This window comes from Photinus pyralis, unplaced genomic scaffold (genome assembly GCF_008802855.1).
Source record: "Photinus pyralis isolate 1611_PpyrPB1 unplaced genomic scaffold, Ppyr1.3 Ppyr1.4_LG1, whole genome shotgun sequence".
Lineage (NCBI taxonomy): Eukaryota > Metazoa > Arthropoda > Insecta > Coleoptera > Lampyridae > Photinus > Photinus pyralis.
This window is the reverse complement of record NW_022170249.1, coordinates 35806319-35824856: the sequence shown is the minus strand read 5'-3', so window position 1 is coordinate 35824856 and position 18538 is coordinate 35806319. Positions and strand designations below refer to the sequence as shown.

At 34.8% G+C, this 18538-nt stretch overlaps 1 long non-coding RNA gene across 1 annotated transcript; it reads left to right on the top strand.

Annotated features, from left to right (window-relative positions):
- Nucleotides 1-15959: 15959 nt before the first annotated feature.
- On the top strand, nt 15960-17277 carry LOC116169258. The gene is made up of 3 exons (XR_004144913.1): nt 15960-16426; nt 16482-17000; nt 17086-17277. It is a non-coding gene; the product is annotated as an uncharacterized LOC116169258 (long non-coding RNA).
- The last annotated feature ends 1261 nt before the right edge of the window (nt 17278-18538 follow it).

The following is an 18538-nucleotide window of genomic DNA, read 5'->3' as shown; positions in this document are numbered from 1 at the left end:
ATACGGAAGAAGCTCCACAAGATGTTTTTTCTTTTCGGTAGATATAGGAACTGGCCTATCATATGCCACCTTCGGTTCCAACACCATATTAGCTTTTCCCCGTTTTTCAAAACTTATTGATTTAAAGTCTTCATTTTCGTTTAATGTTGTTTTGTAGAATACCGTTTTCTCGCCTTTTGTGTAACGTATCCAACGAACTTCCCTCCAGTTAAGTTTTTCCCCCATGTTTTGTTTCCTGTTAGTGAGCGTTTCTCCAAATAATGAAGCAAAATCCAAAAAATCCGTAGATACCATTTCCGTACATTTAAAAGGTTTCTTTTTTCCTACTTGCCTAATAAGCTGCGCCCAGTCATGGGGATGCTCAATCTGGAGGTGATATCTTTTCTTTTGTTTTTCTATCATACTATGGTCAGTGTCACATTCCATGTGCGTGTGACCAGGCAGTAAAAATTTGTGGTCGATTGTTTTGAGATTATTTAAATTTTGGAGAACCACAAAGAACGTAGCCGAAATAAAACTATTTTTATTTTGTCCGCCACACGAGTCCGAGTACATTATAATGTGATCCACATTCGCATCTAAATCGTTGGACAAATATTTGTATAAGCATGATCCAATTTCATTGGCCCCACGTTTCGCCAACGATTCATACCACAAATAGCAGTAGGCTTGGCTTTCATCACAGTCGTGTATTGTGAGATCGAATGTCCATAGAAGACGTTTATAGAAAGATTCACCACTCTGCAAATCTGGAGTGGGAAGACACTGTTGTAAATCAAAGCAAATAGTTTTCTTTGTGGGATCTGATTTTGTTAGTTCTCTATCTCTGCTTTTCGAAGAATATCCTTTATCTGCGGTCGCATGATGAGATGCAAGTTCTTCTTGACTGAGTCGTTTTTCCTCTTCAGTTTTGCTCATCTTGATTTTCATGTTTAGTTTGTCACATGTTCCACACGTGTCTTTTTTGGGCTTTTTTATCTTAATGTTGAGGTCGTGGAATATAGTTTCATAACATTTACGATTGATGGGTTTTTCAGGGAATTTTTGTTTGTAAGCTTCATATAAACTAGCTAAGGTGTAGTATGAGGGCAAATACTTTTTTGAAGACCGTTTTCTCGTGTAGTGACTCTCATATGCAGGTACTGACAAAATATGATTACGCGCTTGTTCTTTGTCTTCTTCAGAAATTCTTTTTCTGTTATTGTGTGCTCCTCTCATATCCTCCCTAATTATTCCGGAGAGCTTTTTCATCTTTTTTTTCTTTATTACAGTTTCAACAAATTTGTTGCTGATATCGTAAGTATTTACAAAACATTGCTTGCACGTACGTTGTAATACTCCATTGATGCTGAAATAGTACAATGGCGACTCAGTCCTTGTTCGGGATTTCTGAGGATCGGAAGTTCGAATACGTGTAGTTTTTTTCGGTTGTAGCTGAACTAGGCTGCCAATGTAGGCTGCTCTTTTATCATAGTCACCAAATGCCCACAAATCTTTGAATAGTGAAAATCGATCGTCATCACTATACTTTTCAGCACATTTATTTCTACATTGTTTTAATTCTTTCATTTTCCTAGCCGCTACTGTTTTATTCTTTTTTGTGATGTAATCCTCGCCGGCATTTCTTCTCTTTTTTCTATCTTCCCTTTTCTTTCTGGTATCTCCCTTAAGTCCCTTTGTCTTGTGATGTTGCGCTGGTTCCTGGACAATGTAATGTTCGTCTCGTGCAACGTCCTCATCACTTTCTGCTTCGAAATTAGGATCTTTGATGCTATCATCCGAATCAAAGTCCATGCCCTCAAATACCTCATTGAGCTCTGCAGGTAGGGATAGAGCTTCGCTACTGACATCTGAAGGTAAATAAAAGGAATTGAAAATAGATCATAACACAAATACCCAACAATATTTTTTAAACCAACACTTCCATTCAATTTGAGAAACAATTTGTTTTTGGTTATATCAAAGTTTTGCTTTTCCCGGTTTTTTTTTTACATAAATACATACATTTTACAAAATAAAATTATAAGACGTAAGACTAATCGCACAGAAAAGTTTTGATATCGGTGGAATCACGAAATTACGATTCATAGTTATTTTTGTTGATTTTTTATGACATTTAGTCCATAACCGAGTTAAATAGAAGTAATTTTATCATAAGACGAAATCATAAGTATTCACGTACCTGTACTAGTTTCAGCGGTAACATGTACATTAATACTAGCTTTCACGAGGTTCACCATTTTTTTCCCCGTGAAGCCATTATTTCACTGTAGTTATTACAAATTATACCTTTGTCCAGCATTCATCACAACAATAATACAAGATGATAGGTTATGAAAAACGCGGTAAGTCACCATTTTCAGTGGCGCAGACGTAACTCCATCATGCGTAAAACGAGTTAAGTCGACATATCTCCTTGTGCGCCCATTATAGTGGTAACATAGTATGCGTTAAATGCGACAAGTCGAGATACGTCGTTATACACAAGTCAAAAGCTATAATTTGTGACTTAACGCTATAGGTCATATTCATTTGTAACCACGTAGGCATGCTAAACGACTTAGCCCCTTTTACACAGACGCAAAGAATGAAAAACTATAATGGAATTTGACTTAAACTCAAATACGCCATAAATTGACTTAACCCCTTTTTCACGCGCAGTAGCGATATATATATATATAAATATATATATATATATATATAAAGTTCAAAGGGCTGTCTTTTGATCTAGTAGTCCAATCTTGGAACTGTTTTGAAATTATTGATTCTACGGGCCAAACTCTATAAGAAAATGTTTTTTCCCGGTCGATCTCAGACAATTTTTTTCCAGCCTCAAAAAAAGGCAGTACCTTCCTTTTTTACCAAAAATCGACTCTTCCAAAATTTCTCACTAATTTTGGTGCCTAGAATCCAAAACGATTCGTACTTTTTCGATCAGACCTCTCAATCAAAAGTTAAGGATATATATATATATATATATATATATTCTTACAAGAAAGGTTTCTTAAAATAAAAAGAGTCGCTTGTATTCTTCTAGTTTGTTATACGAAGAGGCGGGTGTATACGACATCAAACAACTTTTTTTCTATAAAATAGTAATGAAACAATTCCGTGAAAAACACTTAGCAAACTTTATCTGCCATCCGCATTTCACTAGATTAAGTCACCGGAGTAATATAGTAACATGTGCAGCCAGAAAAAGGATTGGTCAAAAATCTATTTCTTATTTATTTTCTAGATTTTTTAACATTTTGCCTGAGGATATAAAAAAAAAACTTCCCTCAATAGTTTCAAAAATAGTGTCAAAAAATTTATTTTAAATAGGAAAGAATTTTATAAGCGTTGTTATTGATATGATATAGGGTAAAGGTTGAGCATCAGTCAGTCTTTATTTTTAAATTTGGTCCATGTTTATTTTTTATTTATTTATTTTTTTTTGTTTTGTTTCAATTCGGTGTATACCATGCTTGAACCCCCACGCACAAGCTCTGCTTTTGTGGGTACCATTATTTTATTTTTCTTTTGCAAAGTTATTGTAACCATATACACTTATATATACATAAAAATAAAATAAATTATTATATATATATATATATTGTATAAATCCTGAATTTTAATTGATGCTAGTGGGTTCTTCTCGCATACTCCCATCAATAAAGTAATTTTTAATCTTATCTCTAAAGTCCCAAGCGGATCTAGTCGCTTCCTATTTCCAAATATTCGAAATCTTGCAACCATTATTCCAAAGGTATTTTCAATTGTCCTTCTAGCGCGTGATAAACTACAAAATAATATCAATCATTCAACAACTAATTGAAAATTAATATAGTTATCCTTACCGATAATTAAAAATCTTTTCATCCTCGGGCATAGGTACATTACTTTTTTTGCTGTAAGGTCTCAACAAATACGTTTGTAATGGGAAAGCTTCATCCCCTACAAAGTACGTAGAAACTGCTTCATGTTCAAATGGGAATACTTTCCCACCAGGAATATTCAGTTGCGATAATACTTTCTTCCCAAGAGGGGAATTTCGAAACACACCGCCATCACTATGTATGCCATATGACCCAATATACACATATCAAAAATTATACTTTGCGTCGCCCACTGCGAGGAGAATTGTGCTGAAGTATTTTTTGTAATGTAGATCCCAAATTTGATGGTGCTCTAATCCTCACATGCTTGCCATCGATCGCCCCAAGGCAGTTGGGCAATTGCCATAGTTCATAAAATTGCTTCGAAACTTCCTGCCAATCTTTTTGTGATGGAGATTTTAAATAGACTGGTGACAAAACATCCCATATAACATTGCATGTCTCTCGTACTATATTGCAAACTGTGGATGGATGTATTCGGAAAGAATTTCCCAAGCTATAATAGGATATGAGTCTCCAGTAGCAAGGAATCTAATAGCGTTTTCGACTTAAGTTTTTGTAGTTCGCACCAAATGCGCCCTATACACGTGACCAGGTTACATGTCAAATGGACAGTTGCAACACTAGGGCATGATAAGACGAACACTCGATAGATGTTGGTGCACAAGAATTATAGGTTATGTTTGTTTATTGCTTTATACACGCGAACTATTTGTGCCTGAAATTGTGGTTATGGACACGCTTCAACTAAGATTCCGTATAAATAAAGAAATGACCACACTTGAAGTTCCATTAAGTGAGGAGGAATTTTTAACCTCACAAGTGAGTGCAATTAGAAAACTTTTTAGTTTTATATGTGATTTTGTGCTCTATTATAGACAATTATATACTTAATGCAGTAAGAGTAAGATCATTTTGTTTAAATGGATGATATTAGTTTATTTACTTATTTATAGGAAAATGGTTTCGTTTTTGTCATACTTATTTAGAAATTTATAATTTATTTAAATTATCTATCACATGTATTTTTCAGTATGTTCAAGCTCAATTTATTCTCTCTCTCTCTCTCTCTCTCTCTCTCTCTCTCTATTTCAAATATACGTTTATTATTATTATTTATTGAAAAGTATTAGAACTAGAGTCAAGTAATACATTTGAAAGATGAATAATACCACTGCTACCTTCTGTAACATCGTTCAAATCTGGTAACGGGGGTATCAAGAGCGGTGAAGTAACAGTGTTACACTCACGTGTTTCACTTGAAGATAGCAGTTGTGAATTTGTAGGTCGAGTATGAACGGTATTTTTAGTAAGGACTATCCTACGGTACATCTGACGCTTGCCAACAAATGGTTTTAATTTGTATTTGATTTTCTCTGACATTTTTCTCTTTCTTTCTTAGAACGATCTGTAGAATGTTTCAACCAAACCTTTATTGCGTCTTCAACTTCTTTATCACTGGTATTTGATACGCTGGTCTTTACTGCATCTAAAAACGTAACATTTAATATATTGCATAAACACAGTGACACATGTATTTACCAACAACTAACTTCTTCAGACACAAAGCTGAAAAGGGTCGCTTTTCAGAACGTTTTCCAAAACAATTAAAATGAATAGCTGCAGTATCGGCAATGAGACATTTTAAAATCCTATTTGTTTTCCCTGCAATTAATGAATGAAATTGCAATGCTGGAACAATCTGCAAAAAATAGCATGTAGATACCCGAGCATGAACCACTGCTTTTGTTAAGGTGCGTACAGCACGCATGGCTAATGGGTCGAGGCAGTTTTCCTGTACTCATGCTAAGTCTGTACGCAGCTTTACAAGAATGAATTGTGAAAGACAATAAAGTACACCAAATACGTACCCTCTGCGGGAACTATTTTCCTTCGTTTAATGAGTGGGGGGTCGTGGTAACTGCGTACCTGTAACAGTGTCCTCTTCTGAATCGGAAAATTTTCGCACAACCCGTTTCCTCTTTTCAGAGGGGCCAAAGCTTCATCTTCGCTTTCAACGTTTGAGGTTACAAGTGATTCTTTTGTCCTTATTTTACTTCCCAAGTTTGATCTGCAGTCTCTCCTGTTCTCAGGGCTCTATCAAAACGATTTTGCTCTTTGTGAGGAGGCCAGTACACGTTTTTTTATGGGAAGTTAACCAACAACTATTTACAGCGGCTACACCGCCGCCATGTTCTTGCGCAAATTCGACCACAAGGTATGCCATTTTTACCGCAAATCCTACAGAAAATCCTTAAAGATTCAAACAAAAAAATTCGACCTTACCTTATATTTCTAACAATTGTAAATTTGTACAACGCGAGAAAATAGTTAACAGGAGCGCTTAAAATAAATGAAAATTTAAAATTGAAGGTTATCAAGCACTGCAACTGCGACTTTGGTTGATTCTTGACAGTATTCCGTATTACTAACAACCAATCAGAATCAGTGAAAAAAATTTAGTATTGACATGCGCATATAGTGATGCTACCGCGGCAATCATTTAAATTTCACAAAGTACATCAAACGCAATAATATAACATTCTTTCGCAGCGTTTATTTACGTTAATACAAATTTTTGAAAATGAAATTTTATTTCATACGTGCAAAATGGAATTTAGGATTACAGTCACGCAAGGTAACGTCAAATGTACGCCGTGGTTGCAGACGTCCATTTAACGTCATAATTTGGTCATCAGCTAGCTGGGAAATAGGCCTAGTGGGCTTGTTAAGAAAGGCTGGTATCAACTGTCCAGTATTTCACTGTATTATACACCAGGAAGCTCTCTGTGGGAAAATCCTGGAAATGGAAGACACGATGAAAACAGTCATGAAATGTGTTAACATGATTAAAGGAGGTGGTAATAGGTCATTGACTCACAGAAAATTCATGGCTTTCTTAACAGAACTAGAAGCAGAGTATGGAGACTTGACACTCTCACAGAAGTACGCTGGCTAAGTAAAGGAAACTGCTTAAAGCTTCGCTTTGAGAAAAGAGGTAGCTCAGATTCTCAATGCACATATCAATACACCTATCTCTTTGGAAATGCACGAAAAGCTACTAGATTCTAAGTTTGTGCAATATGGCGTTCTTAACAGACGTAAGTCACCACATGAATGAGCTTAACTTGATGTTACAAGGTCGAAATCAAACCATACCTGAATTAGTTGGACACTTAGATGGATTTGTAGATAAACTAAAGGTTTTCAAATTAAGCCTAGAAAAAGCTAATCTAGTACATTTTCCATCGTGCAAAGAAATCATGGAAGAAATTCCAACCAGTGATTTCAGTTTTTGCCTACCAAAATTGAATAAGCTTTTGGTATCATTCAATGAACGGTTTTTGGATTTTAATGAACTGCGACCACATCTTCTTATTTAACAATCCCACGACATGTGACATTTCTCAGCAAGATGACGACTTACAGTTGGAGCTCTGTGATTTGCAATGTGACCCTCTTTTCCAGAAAAAACCGGAAAGCACTTTTTCGACAATGAAATTTGTAAAGTCAACTCACCGAAATAGACTTACAGACAACCATCTTCAAGATCTGCTAAAGGTGGCCACCACCTCAATACGAATTGATTTTGATGAACTGGTGAAGGATTGTGCCCGCCCTCGGTGTTCTCATTAATGAGTTTTTTCAGTTAAATTTTGGAGAACTTTAAAGAAATTCATACTCAAGTCAAGACGTTTAAGAATGTTTGGTTCAATACTATGTTTATTTAAACTAGAACTGAGTACCTGTTCGCGCGTGAATTGTGAACTCGAGTGCTTTCGGTGAGAGAGCGAGCTAACAGTCGACGGGGAGAAGCGAAATTCTAAGTGATGAATGCTATAACTATAACACGCAATGTTTGGCGTTCATTAGCAAATATTATTAGTTTATTTTCATTGTACTTACGTTTGTTCTACTAAAATTAAATACTGCATTCCTAAGTTTACCCTTTAATTAAAAATCAAGTGTATACAGTCCATTAACAAACAAACAGTACCTATTTAATATAACTTATATGTCATTTTGATTTTGTGCTGCTAAACTTTTTTCTAAAATGCTATATTAAAATTAAAGAGTGTTCAATAGCATTTGTTTTTATATATTATATATTTATATAGCCTAAATTTGCCTTAAATTTTTTGTGCGGCCCCCGCTTTTAGTGAAAGTATTGAAGTGGCCCCTTGGGCAAGAGAAGTTGGCCATCCCTGACTTATGTAATCCACAATCTTTCCATTTTTAGTATCTTAACAAAAATTTATGTAAAACATAAAGTCGATAAAGAAAATGTAACTGTAAAACTAAATGAGTCAAAACTCCTACTAGATAAAGTAGAACTATACCTTGGCCAATTTAATCGTGATACCCTAAAAGCCCTCTGTATACTTCTCGTTGGGCCACTCTGTATATACTTTAGTTTATTTATAATAGTAAAAACTGTTGTTGGAATTACAATGTGAATATGCATTCCATAAATGAGTTTGTTACAACACCTACGTAATAATAATATAAGAAATGCAAACTGTACAAACATAAAAATAAGCGGGCAAGGTAGCTTGGGTTTTGTGCGTTTGTTAATTCACCATTCTTTGCTTTCGAACATTGAAGTGTGAATATAAGCAGACATACAAATATGGATTTCGTAATAACCAAACTAAAGGAATGGGAGTTGGAAAATTTGATTGAAGGTTTTACTCGTAAGTATATTAATAACTATGTGTAATGAAATTTAATTCAATAAACAAGTACATTTCAGATTGAACCTTTTTGACTCATTTATCAACGCCAATGGCGCGAATTGCAGACTTGCAAGTTGCAACGTTATTATCATTTTGTGTCACATAGTACCATATATAGATGCATAGTACGACCACAGCCCTCAAAAAATACGAGGCGATTGATTATTAAAGGACCGAACCACACATTTTTTTAGTACCCAGTTTGTAGTGTACAATTTCTATTCATTGTGTGATACAACGGGTTAAAGGTTTTTTTTAGAAAACGAGATCGACAATGAGGTATTTCGAAATTTAAACGAGTCCATGATAAAGGAATTGATTCCACAGATAGGATTGCGATTCAAATTTTCAAAACATTACAACAACCTATTTGGAAATTCTCTAATAGTCGTAAGTCAACTCCTAATTTTCAAAGTGCATATAATAATTATATGGGAGAGTTTGAAAACAAAACTGTTTCTAACACCTGAATGACAATGCAAAAAGGGTAGCAGCTGCCGAACTCATTGTGCACAAAAGAAAGGCTAAAAAATTTTACCTCAAACTTCAGGAAATTAAAACAAAGTGTCAAAACAAACCGGAAGTTATGGGAATTACTTTCGATTTTATGTCAAATCTCCCACTCCCAAATATTCCTGTGCAGGAGATATTCTATTACAGGGAACTCTGGTTTTACTCATTTCAGATCCACAATCTTAGCGATAGTGGTACATTTTATACATATCATGAAGGACAGGCTCTCAAAGGGCCAAATGAAGTCTGCACTTTCCTTAAAGACTATATCGAGAATAAAATACCCCCAGAAATAACCGAATGGCATGTGTTTTCGGATGGTTGTTTCGGGCAAAACCGTAATAATACCGTTGTAAGATTTTTTTAGCACTTGCGGCCACTAAGAAATTCAAGATCATTCACCAATATTTTCCCGTGCGTGGACACTCCTTTCTTCCATGCGACAGGGATTTTGGATCAGTTAAAAGACTCGTACGACGTTCGGATCGCACCTAACTTCCTGAAGAGTATGAACAGATGATCAAAGATTCCAGAAAGAAACTCCCATTTACTGTTAATAGTGTTACCAATAGGGATATTATCGACTTCAAATCCTGGTGGCCAAATTTCTACAAAAAAAATTCTAAAAGTATTGATACAAAAGAAAATAAAGTTCCATTCACATTATCGCAATACAAACAGCTTCCATACAGTAGTGACCAGGATATCTCACTGTCTATGACTTTATAGGTGGTATGGTTTCCCGAACCTTTAAACTGCTGAAGCCTAATGCCGCTCCGAAACTCCCAAATACCTTAGCTTACAGTGAGCCAGTGACTATTAAAGAAAAGAAAATTACAGACATAAAAAGGTTTTGCAGTATATTCCACCTGGAGAAGTACTGGAATTTTATTATCATATAATTTCGTGGAAAACGGGCACTAACGAAGAAGAAGATGATGATGAGTGAAACCCCTGTTGTATGACTACGTTGTATTTTGTATTAGAAAATAAGCTTTTTGTTTGTCTAACCTAGCCTTAGTAAGTTGTGCTAGAAGTTAATTTTTTATTTTTGAAAATATAAAATCACAATATTAGTTACCTTACTAGTGTTATGCATTAATCCCTCAACGAAAATCTCACATAAGTCCAACTTCTTTTTTTTATTCTAGTTTTCACAGGAGGTCATTTTCTTCCTCTTTGATTACATATTGATACCCCAAATTTAATGTAGTAAAACTCTCCTGTGAGTCAGAATGTCAAAAATTAGAAACTAACAAAGTTAAACAGTTTTTTTCGTTTTTCTCAAAACTACATTTTTGGACTTCTACTGTTCTTCCACTCACCAATTCAATTAATTATAATAGCTAAATAGTAAAAAGTTTTCGTTGTGCACATTACCATAATTGCAAAATAATCATTTATTAAATAGTAATCTTTTGCCAGACATACGTACATACAGACATTAATATGAAGTTTTATTAATTCTTTTTTTGAAATATGATTACAATTTTTAAAATGTTTATTAATTCTTACGTGTAGGACACTCAAGAGGAACAATCGTCGACATCAAGTACATGTACATTACTACTACCAGTACTACCGTCAAATGACGTATTGCGGGTACATTAGGCAAGTCTGTACATGCAAATGCAAATATTTGATAAACTGAGGGTCCTCTACATATCTAGATCTCTCAAACCCACAATTTCGGTCAGTAAACGTTCCACAAGGTGATGAGCCAGGAAAACTTAATTTGTTCAAGGTATTAGAGAACGAACCAATACGAGGGAAAGAAATCTTGCAGAGCTTCAAACTGTTTAAAACTTTTAATAGATCCGTCTTAAGGCGCGTATTCACCAAAATCCGATTTTCAAACGTGTTTCAAACATGTTGCAAACCGGTTTACAAACTTGCGAGTTTAAATGTTCATGCGTATACACACCGACTTTTAAACAAGTTTGAAACGATACGTTTCTTTCGTTTGTTCTCGGTTCGATCAGAGTTTGATCGTTTTTTCTCTACAGTCGCGTCGGCCGGTCCAGGATTAACGGTTAAATTTGATAAAATTATTTGCTGTAATTTTGTAGTATGGATCATTGCAACAAGGAAAAGATTGAACAACCAGCACAGCTATTTAGAGAGCAAACCCGTGGTGTGGAATACCAAACACAAAGACTACAAAAACCGCAATAAAAAACATGATGCACTGAAAAGCATTGGTGACATAATGAATGTGCCAATCATTGTTAGAACGCAAAATAAACGTAATGCTTGCACAATTTCGACGTACTAGAAAAAAAACGCTGATATGAACAAATCCGGTGCAGGAGCCGACGAGATTGAACGGAAAATTTGGTTTGGGTACAAACTATTGTCATTCCTGGAGGATTGTTTTAATGTCGCACAGACGAGAACAACAGTACAGGTAGGGGAGACCGGGGATAGAATGGACACGGGGATACAATAGACAGCTTTGTATTTCGCGCCCTATTGCAGTTAAACGTTTCAAACTCATACAAAAGATGACCCAAGCGTCATACTTTATAGTAAATATCCATACGGGTATGTAAAGTGCATTCAACGAAAGTTATAAAAAGGTTGTGTGTGTTTATAAAAATTTCTTTATAACTTTGGGCAGTAGTATTCTAATCAATTGTGTGGTAAGTGTTGGAGCTGTTGCAACTGTTTTATTTGGGTAGGTAAGTAACTATATCATGGGCCTTGCATTCTATGCCAAAGATACAGCTCTTAGTAAGATCAAAATATTTTTACGAATTTTTTTATTATCATTCGCAATATGAGGATAGATTGGACAGCTGTCCAAACCATCCCCATGGTATGTCCAAAGTACCTCCAATGAATTATAGGGCGAATCATTCTTTTATTTCAGGATTAGGTATGTCGCGAAGTTACAAAAAGGTGACAAACCGTGATTTTTCGAAAGATGCTATGAAAAGAGCCCTATCCGCTGTAATAATAGAGGATTTGAGTCTCAGAGCTGCTGCGATATTATATATATGATGTAAAAAAGTCTTCACTCACCGGCTCGCGTGGCGCAGTTCAGTTAAAGCTGAACTGTGGTGCTAGGGTCCCTGGTTCGAATCCGGGTTCGGGCATGGATATTTGTAAATGTATAGTGGGTTGGGTTGGTAGAGCAGCATTGGCTGAAACGCCGCCCACTCAAACATAAAGGCAAAATAAATAAATAAAAAATAAACTAATTATGTAAAAAAAACGGGTTCCGGAAAGTTCACCGATTGCAAATCACCGACTTCAATTTACCGATATGGCATTTCACCGACAGTACAATTCGTCGATATTAAAAATGCGAAATATTTCAATATAATTAATAGATAGGAATGTTATTTCAAGAACGTGTAAATAAATGGGGTATATGATTTTTATTCGGTCGTCCAAATAGAAGACAACGTCGTCCTCCACAGTATCCTTTTTCGATGTGGAGTGTTTACCAAATAACACTAGATGATGTACCGAGGACAAACAATTCTGTCGAAGGATAAGGATGGCATCCGTGGAATAGTGTGTGGAATACATTTGACCAACGTCAAATAAATGAGTACACATTCTAACATGCCATTAAACTACTAATAAACCTACTTATCATGAATAAAACACAATTCGCTGCTTCACACTAATGAGTTATGACTCATCATTGTCGCTCAAACTAGTATCTTGGCTTGATACAGGTAAGTTCTGCCAAAAGATCTTGCGATTTTCCGGCATAATGGTTGTTAGCTTCGAAATAATTTTATTTTTTCTTTCAAGAGTAATTCCTCTAGGGGTATTTTTTGATTTTGGTTTCGGAATACCTTGTTTCATTACCTTTGCACTTAAAAAATTTAGAGTTTGGAATGGATGGTCAAAATTTATTTTATATTTCAAAAACATACTGCCTTTTTCAAAATTGACTTGAACAATATCATTTAAATAAGGTCTTGGGGTGGTTTTTTTGAGTTGTGATGTGTGGGTCTTTCCATAATAAAAAATGTTGAAGTTCGATGTCTATGACATTCACTTTCTTTGATGCATTTTTAACTGCCCTTGAAAAGTCATTAAAGTCATAAACTTTTTCCCATACGTTTTAATGATTTTTCCACCATATGGTGGAATGAGTCAGCTGCCATAAAACTGTGCCCTGGTTCAAAATATTTTATTTCCAACAACTTGAGCGCAGTTTCAGACGAGTTTATAAAGTAGATAAAGAATGAATAAAGGCACCAGTTTTTATTTTGCGCGCTGCAGTTGTCAAGCCAAAGAATAATGTATTCTGCATCTCGAACTGAAGAAAGAAAGGTATAAAACGTACTGATAAGGTCTTCTTTAGAACGCCCACTTATGGCTTCGTGCCATAATACCGCAGTTGTTTCCACATCTTTTTGCCTACTTTTTGACACTGCAGGTACAAAGCTCTCGTTAAATGCTATTATCCGTGGGGTGAACAACATCTCTTTAAATGTGTCGCATCGAGGCAACATAATCACCTGGAATAACAAAAATAATCAAAATATTGGAAAATTTAAGATAATTGGTTGTTACCTTTTGTAAATCTGCGGTAAAAACATACTTGTCGGTATCTGCAGTCTCAGCGTCGTGTTGGTATTCTTTGCGAGCGTTTCTATATTTTAGTAGGTGTTTGTTGAAGATTTCACAACTTTTGCATTCTAACACTAAATTTTCTTTTGTGTGGCCTTCTTTTTTCGTATGAGTAATGAATTCCTCGCATGACCAGCACTCTTCATGCCCAAGTTTAGCAAAAGAAATGTTTTGAGCCGCCACTACTTCCCTGTACAAATAGTATGAAAAATGTATGTGCGGATGTTTAATTTTAAAGTCCTCATACATCAATTTGATGGTGATGTCATTGGGGAGGTAGCGACGTTTTGGGGCATGCTCGCGTCTATAGTGTGCAACGGTCGGGTTAAAAGAATTTATGTGGTCAATAATTACATTTCGGTCGAGTTTTTGAGAACGATTTTTGTTTTTCTTACTTGGTGGTGGTTTAATACCACCAGATTCGAGAACTGATGCTGCGTTTCTTATTATTCTGTCATTCTTAAGCTCATAACCTAACGTTCCCAAGAAAAAGGATTTACATACTTCGTGCGACACTCCTTTTTCGTCCGACAGAAGGTAGTGTATTGTTTTAGACCTACGTGAGCGTAAAGATTTTGATACCAGTACAGTTCTGCGTTTTGGACAATTTTGACTAATGTGGCTAACGGTAAAGGCTTGTTGTTCACTCTTAGTCATCTTCCAAAACTGATTATTAATACTTTGTCGTCTTTCTGTATCTATTTTTTTACAAGATTTGACACACATTTTGCCGCTACATGATTATCTATTTTCACCTTCTTTCGTTCTTCTAGAGATGCTTCGTATTGTTTCCGTTTTCTAACTTCGCCTTTCTTTGTATACCCTAAATTAGTTACTTTAACAGAGCTTTCTACACTATCCTCTACAATTGATTCAATAATGGTGACTGTTGGTTTGTTACTGTCTTGAAAGGGGGATAATTTAACATTGTCAAAAACTTTGTCTAAAATTGTTTCATACATTTCCCTAGCAATTTTGCAACTAAAACTTTCCGTATCCGAGTTTAATGAAGGACAAGAAGAATTGTCTGCAGTTGCTATTACAGGTTCTTTCTCAATATTCGAGGGATTAATGAGAATGTCACTTAAAACAACTATTTTATTCGTTTTTGTCTCTATGTACGGAAAATAATCTTTATCTTCTACAATCTTTTCTTTTTTAGGTGCACTTTTTCTGTAATTATTAATTTTTTCAGACAATTCCTTATTTAATGCCATTGAGAGTATCTTTTTAGTACGATTCATGATATCAAATCTGCAATAATTACATACAATAGTATATTAAAGTAAATAAATAATCACAGAACACCTTACTAACTGAATGTGAGGTTATGAACTTCAGAAAACCGGCTGTTTATCATCAAAATGCGCATGCGATTTGTACTTACGATCATTAACTCTAACAAGCGGAACAACATAACTATTGAGTTGTGTTAACGATGATTGTCGTATCTACAGGTACTGATGTAGATACGACATTTTCATGTCACAATGTCAGATACGCCAATGTTCTCTAACATATATGGTGATTTCGTAGTTACGACAAAAATTAAATTTACTTTTGTGAGGTATGGAATGCACTTACGACAAAACTTGCTTAACAAAAAACATGTATTTTGGTGTAATAATTACGATTATACCCTTAGCTGGAAAACGTGCAAAACTGCAGATATGACACTTGGTCTTAACACAGCAGAATTGTATGGTTTTTATAGTGTTTTAGTTTTGTTTAATAAATATTGATATAAATCGAACCCGAATTTATAAATCACGTTACATTATATTGTGATAAACCGCGCTTCACACGGTTTATCCACCTATCGCACCTGCATACAGTTGACTATGGGAAGTGCCTTTAATGCACTAGATTTCCCTAGAAATCTTCACATTTAATCGCTTTGATATCTAACTTAATATTTGATTTCCTTGATAACTAGTGATGTATATTGTTACGAACCTGTTTCAGCTAAGATAAGACTTTCAGCATTTTCTGGAATTATACTAGAAAGTAGGATAGAGGACTGTCCTATGTAATCACACTATACCATTTTACAAATGACTATAATTACTTTATTGAAACTACTTTCCATTAATTCAAACTAAAGGTAAGGTGATTATGTTAAAGGCAGTCCATCTTAAACTTCGAAATGGTAAAAACGTAAAACTTGTAACCTGCATGTAACCTGTGTGTGGAAGATATTACCTAATGAATGTGTACGAAATAAAACGTAACTTCAATCCGAACTTCATTCTTTCCATTATTTCGTCATAAGTCCTACACAAAAAATTCGCAGTGCAACTCAGTGGGGTTGCACAACAATATATACACTGGCAGACATTTATAACAAATTTGATACTGAAACCAAAAAATGAATTACGAGATCTTTATGTATTAGAATTAATCGACATTGTGGCGAAGGGAGGTAAGATTTTTATTGAATGTTTGACACTTTATATGAAAGGGAGCTGTGATAAAAAAAACTTAATAATTTGGTACCATTGTACAACATTACACAATCAACAAGAAATTATTATAATCAAAGGCTGTTATTCCTTTTTTTTGTTTACAGGTGATAATAATGTTCCTGCTCAGTTGTATCTCCTGAACCAATTTGTGCCCCCTACAGGAAAATCTAGAGTGGGTAAAAGTACTTGGGAGTTCTCTACCTTGGAAAGCACGCATGGAATATTTCTACATGTGAAGGTACTTTTGGTAACTATTATAGCATTTCTTTACATTGTTGATTTTATATTATCAGCATGCGGAAGATGTCGACTCTGAAATGAAGAAAAAGGCAGATGCAGCATAGCAAAAGGGGCGAACGGTACAGCCTTATTTTATTTTCATTGGACCAACTGTGCAATTTTGCACTAATTTTAATCTAGTATTCATTATTAGAGTTTGTTATTTTGAATACAAATAGAAATGTCACAACGTACCATTAAAAATTTCAATACAGTTCATTTAATTCAACAAATTTGATATTATTCTCCTTAATTGGAGTGGTCCTTCGAGACACAACAAACAATACATAATTTTGGCCATATTCGAGCCGGATCTAGTGCGACACCAGCAAGATCATCAATCAGTACCTATCATCATTCGCAAGTGGATACAGTTTGGAATTCGTAAGAAATATTGCAGCAGTAACGCATGGAAAATCAATTTGCATGCCGTGGATAGAAGGTGACATTAACAATCTAAGAATCGACAGTGAGTTTCCAGTTGTGATCTGCTTCAATTGGATTCCGGTAAACGAGACATATCTCGATTTATTGTATGTTTATGTTCTCATATTATCATATTCTTTTTGCACATTTTAATTCATTCCAAATACGTAACATTTGATTTTTTTTAGATAGATTTATTATTTACGCAGAACAATTTCATTTGAATATATTCATGATGGAGCCAGGAAAAGAAATAACATCATTACGACATTCACGGGCTATTATAAAGGCATCATTAACACGATTTGTTACCTTTCTCAATAAACCAGAGAACAGGAAAGATATCACGCAGTTACAGTTACGATTGAATAAAATTCAATCCGATTTTCAGGAATATAATATCATTCAAAATCAGTTAGAATTGCTTGATCAAAACGAATCAGCTGATCGCGATCAGATTGAAAATTCGTTTTTCGAAAACATGTCGCTTGCGAAACGATTTAATAAGTAATGTTAAAATAGGCACGACTTCCTCACCAGAGGGTAGTAATCAATTTCTTCAAACAGGTGTACACGAAAACTGTCAAGTGGATTCAGTCACAAATCTCAAATTGCCTCGCTTGAGTTTGCCAGAATTCCATGGTTCGTATGATACATTTGTAAACTTTGAAAACACATTTTCATCATTGATTCACGAAAACAAAAATTTAAATAAAATACAGAAAATGTTCTATTTAAAAAGTTGTTTAAAGGGTGATGCACATCGTCTAGTACAATCATTAGAAATTACTTCAGATAACTATGACGTAGCTTGGGATATGCTCAAGAAACGATACGAAAACAAACGTGTTATTGTCAACAGTCACATAAAATCATTATTCGAATTGCCCACAGTCACAAAGGATTCTTATATTTTATTACGCAAGTTACTAGACAGTGTTTTCCAACACATGAGCTCATTAGAAAAACTAAATGTTAACACGAAGGAATGGGATCAATTAATCATTTATTTTATTTCAACCAAAATCGATCAAGCAATGAAGAAAGAATGGGAAAATTCGTTACCAACAAATTCTCTTCCCACATTGCAGGAATTCATAGAATTTTTAACAAAAAGATGTTTTACCCTCGAAACTTTGTATAATCATTCACAAACAAATATTCACAACACAAAATCAATCCCAAACAAACAATTACCCCAATTTTCAAAGCCTTTTAAGGATAGGGAACATTCATTTGCTATAACGAATACCATTTTATGCCCATATTGCAAAAATAATCATTATATTTACAATTGTTATGCATTTCTAAATTTGCCCACAGAGGAAAAATTCTCACAGATCAGAAAAATGAAATTATGTAGCAATTGCCTACGCTCAGGACATCTCAAAAACTCTTGTCACTCTAGTAAATGTAGAAAATGCAACAAATCTCACAATACGTTATTACATGATGACAATTTTAATGCCCATAAGTTCAACACATCTCACAATGCTCGCAACGATACAGCTGCAAACATCCATCAAGCACAATCATCAGTTATGCAGGTTATAAATAGTGAAACATCACAGCAACAACCAAGCGAATCACAAAATATTACTCGTACATATCATTCATTTACAGGCATTTGCCAAACCGAAGTTTT